The following is a 4,828-nucleotide window of genomic DNA, read 5'->3' as shown; positions in this document are numbered from 1 at the left end:
CTGTTGTGCCTTAAAGGAATAGCATCCAAAAACCCTGCCAGGTGAGCACCACCCCCGGGAGAGCAGGGAAGGCAATGCCCATCCCAGCTCTGCTGTCCCTCTGAGGGCGCAGGTTGTTATTTACCTCCCGATTGCACAAGAGACACCCCAAGGGTGGGCTCCCGGACAGGGTCATGGTCACCTCTGCCTCCTTTGGGAAGAGCGGCTGCTTGGGGTGAGGTCTATGGAAGGTCTTCTGCTCTGCTGGGAGCAGGATACCTGTGAGACAGCTTTCTGCATGGACAGGACCCAAATATCTAGGGCAGCTGTGACTCCTTGGGTTGAAGATGGGTGGCACAAAGACACTGGGGAGTCTTATGGGGTCTGAGTCTGATTGAGTACGCAAGGGTCCAGCCAACCCCCTCCTCTTTGTTGGCATTGCAGCATCCCCTTGAGTTGTGACAGCATTCCCCATTGTCCCGGGCAGGAGAACTCCTTGCTGCAAGGACTGACCTGGCTGCTGGTCTTATGAAACCCCCACCCAACCGTGGAACAGCTTTGTAGGGCAAAACCAGGACAAGATCAGGTGTGGGGTTCTGGTTTGATTTTTTTTTTTTTTTTTTTAAGCTGTCGCATGTTTTTTGGAAACCAATGTCCCTAAGAAGACCCTGGTTGGGGTCTGGTAGAGCAGGTCTGTCTCCCTTCCCTGCTCTCTCCAGCCCTTCAGCCTCCCTTCAGCCTCCTGGGAAGAGCAGGAGTCTCTGGACTCCTGCTGAGGGAGGCTGGCAAGGGTTGGTCTTGTCTGTGCAGACCAAGAATGTTGTAAGCTCTCTAAAACGAAAAATAATCAACCAGAGCTTTGCTGCTATCTTCAACCTCATTTCTTTGCTCTCCTGCTATAGGTGTGTCAGGGGCCCAAATGCAAACTCCCTGTGAAGTGTGGGGTTGTCAGAAATGGAACAGTAGGGGAAAGTAAAATTAATGAAGATGAAAGTATTTGTATTATGTGGGATGAATCATTAACTTGCTTTACCTTGTACTAATGATGTAAAAGCAGTAATTTCTTCTAACTAGGGGGTCACATCAAGCTTTTCTCATCCACTCTCGGTGAAAGGTGTTGAGCTTAAGCGGGGTGGCAGCTCCGAGTGCTCCTGCCGTGCCTGAGAGCAGAGAGATCCTGACCTGGAGTCGGGACGTTTAGCAAATTTGTCAGTTGGTAAGCCAGCCTCAGAAGTACCTTTCCCCTAGCTAAGGGTGTCGAGCTCCCTTCTCTCCATGAATGCACAGCTTTTGAGGTGCGGAAGGCGCTTTTGAGGTGCGGAAGGCTGTTGCTGTGCTTGCACAGGGTGATCTAGTGGGGTTCTTGCACTGAGAGAACAGCCTCCATCTTTCCCAGGTGGGAAGAAATGCTGATCCCTTGCAATCCATCTCCTTCCCACCAGAACTACTTCTCTGGCTGCTCTTGGCATCGCTTTTAATTCTTTGACTAAGGGGCTGTGCTTGCTTGGCCACAATAGACACAGGTGTGTTTGCCCTCCCAAACCTCCCGCTCTCCCAGGAACTTTTCCTTTTGGGTGCCAGTGTGTCAGCTGCCCCGCTCGCCTCCTCTCGGTCCTGTAGTTGGCCTGGAGAGGTGTTTCAAAGAGCCTGGGCTTGTGGAGGACACTCAGGAGGACAGTGGCATGGCCACGGGTGGGGAAAGCCCTGGTAGAAACCAGCCAGGGGGACCTGCAACCGCTTGTGCATCTCAAGGAGGAAAAGTTCGTCCATGGTGGATAAAGACTTTATTTAACCAAACCACTGCCTTTGCCCTTAAGATTTCTGGTAAAACCGATCTGTTGCCTCATGCAAATACATTTACTTGCTTTAACAAAGGAGGAAGTGTCCTCCTGCCAAGTCACAGGTTCCAAAGCACTTTGGCATCTCCAGAAAACAAACAGCCCTGAGCTTGCTCTTTTTTTTCGGGCCAAAGCACAGTTTGCAGCATGACATGCAATCTGAGCCTTCAAACCAAAGCTGCTCTTTGGGTCTGGGCTGCGTTTGGGCAGCGTTCCTATCTATCTAGCTAGCTATCGTTTCTGCTATCTAGCGATAGCAAAAACTATCCACAGCGTTTTTGAGGCTGTGGATAGTTCTGCAGAAGAGACATAAGAAAAACAACACTTGAGAATTTGCGTGTCTTTGATAGACTGAAGTCAGGTATGGTTTACACGTTACAAAATGACCCACGGGATAAGGATTTTTAAAAATATCAGAAAATCGTCTTTTTTTTTTTTTTTGCCTAGCACTGAGCAAACCTGCAGCCATGAGGGTCCTTCCCACCCTCTCCAGCTTTACCTTTCCCTTGGGGCGCTCTGTCTACAAGAGACGGTCAGGGTGGCATACAAATAGCTTGATTACAGCTGCATTATTTTATTCTCTCTTCTACAATCCCTGTGGGGATTTGGCTCCCGACGCGGGGTGTTCGGCTTCTGAGAGGGGCAGAAAGCAACAAGTGGTGCTGGGTACTCAGCAGTTTATACTGTGCCTCGGCTTTCCGTGGGGAAAATTCCAAGCTCATGTATGCGGGGGCTTTGGAGGCAGGGGGTTCTGCCTCAAGTCTTCATTGGTCACCTTGAAAAGTACTTTTTTCCCCATAGGGTTGCTGTAAATAAAACAAAAAACAAAATGAAAAGAAAAGCTGGGACCTGACATTGCGCCTCTACAATACTTTTACAAGTGATTTTGTGGTTTTTTTCCGGTTTCACGCCAAATTTGATATTTTAAATGGGTCTGATATTTCAGGGAGTCCCACAAACAGAAAACCAGAGAAACCTGGGTCGGAGGAACTGCTGGAGTCCACCTCCTGCCCGGCTTCAGCAGAGCGTTATCCCGGGCTTTACCCCGACCAGACATTTGAGAAACAAAAAGCACAATTAGAAACCTCCCATTTACCTTCTCATTTTTAGAAGTTTTTTACGGAATGTCCATTCTTTATTTTCAAGGCTTTAAGGTGGGGTGTGTACCCTTTTCTTTCCTTTCTTTACATTTAGGACTGCAAGAACCCTTCATACAGCTCCTCTTTTGCAAAGTAAAATCTCAGGCAGTGGGGAGACTTGTATAGCTTTAGCGGGTTGTCTCACTCTCCACAAATTATTCTAGATTTCAAACTTAACAGCCTTGGTTTTAAAGTCACTCCGAAGGCTTCTTTTGATGTCTACGGTGTATTCTCTAAATAGCTTTGAAAAACACGGTGTCTGTAGATGTGCTTCTGATCAAGCCAGTGGAAGTTTCCAAGGGGAAAAGAAACACAAGCAGAAACGTGCACAGAGAGGCTGTTCATTCCGGAGGGTGCAAATTGTCACAATCGCTTATTTCCCTCTGCAACTATCCGACTTTAAAATGTTATCACCTGCTTATACGATCAGAAAGTTTGGATCTAATTGCATAGTAATGAGAATATGAAATGTCATCACCAATTTTTTTGAACCACTATTCCACTAAGTTTGATTTTTTTTTTTTTTTTTTTTATTTTTTGTTTAAGGGAGAAGAGTGCATTTCACTGATAGGAATCCCACAAATTGGATATACTTTAAAATATTTGCTCAGATGTTTTTTGCAAGAGCTTCTCTCTACAGCACTAATACTCCGAGGTGCTATTTTTATATTTTGCCAGAAGACATAGACTCTTACACAGGAGTTGTTCATCCTGAATCTTCCAAGGATGGCATAGCTTATCCTACAGGAGTAGGACAAAAGAGTTGGTGTGATTGCAACACAGTGAACAAAAATTGCTTCTGTGTAATAATGCAAGAGATCATAAGCAAATCAGACTTTATTGAAACAAGTAAGCAGGAAGAGCAATAACGAGTTTACTATGCGTAAGCAAAAATTGTAATCAAGTCTGTAATAAATTTATAAACCTCATATAGGATTTAATCCAAGTCTTTTGAAATCTGTGGCTCAACGTTTCTTGGTAAGGAATAAAGGTGATAGTTTGGCATCAGAGCATGAATAATTCCTGGACTGCAAACCCGCTGTCTATCCGGGGGAGGTATTTTACGTACGAAGCCGCAAATCTGCTGCTTAAAACTTCTTGTTATTCTCTTCTATCAAGGGAGACGACCCTTGCAGTGCCAGTTCCAGGAATCACCCACCTATGTTTGCCAGGGGCCCCGCACCCTGCGCCTTTTCTGGGCTCGGGGTCTCCTCCAGTTTTTGCTCTTTCGCTGGGCTCAGGTCAGACCGAATCCGTGCTGCTTCCAGGTTTCCCGCGGCGCTGCTTTCTTCTCCTTAAAGCCAAAAAACATGCAGACAATGGAAAAAAAACCTCTAACGTCTATTTAAATAGACGAGCCATGTCCTAACAGACACAGGATTAGGCCCATTGTTTTTCTCACTTTCACTCTTGTGGAAAATGCGTTTCCACTTACCACTGTCCTCACGGAAGGTTTTTGTCCCTAGATTTATCTCTAGGGACAAGGTATGTTATAGAATAAGATATATGTATATATTTTTGAAAATCGGGTGATAACAAAGATTTTTTGGGCAAGTCTTTGTCAGCTTTGGACTAAATAGGCTGAATTCAGCCCCGAGAAGCCGCCTGGCACGTAGCCGCTCATACCACGCAGGTCCCTGCCCTTTATACTTCAGGATTTCCGAGCACTCGCGAAGCTGTAAATCTTCTATACACAAAAGCTCAACCCTGTTTTCAGCAGGAATTTCCATTTCCTTCATCTGCTTTTTGGTTAAACATATTTAAAAAAAAATAAAATAAAACCAGCAACTTCACTAGGACATTGTGGGTTTTTAAGTACGGTTGCCCTTTCAGGGCATGGATGTGTGTCCCCAGAGATGGAAATCTGCCGTG

The sequence above is a fragment of the Numenius arquata genome, chromosome 24 (genome assembly GCF_964106895.1).
Source record: "Numenius arquata chromosome 24, bNumArq3.hap1.1, whole genome shotgun sequence".
NCBI lineage: Eukaryota > Metazoa > Chordata > Aves > Charadriiformes > Scolopacidae > Numenius > Numenius arquata.
This window is presented reverse-complemented; position numbering follows the sequence as displayed.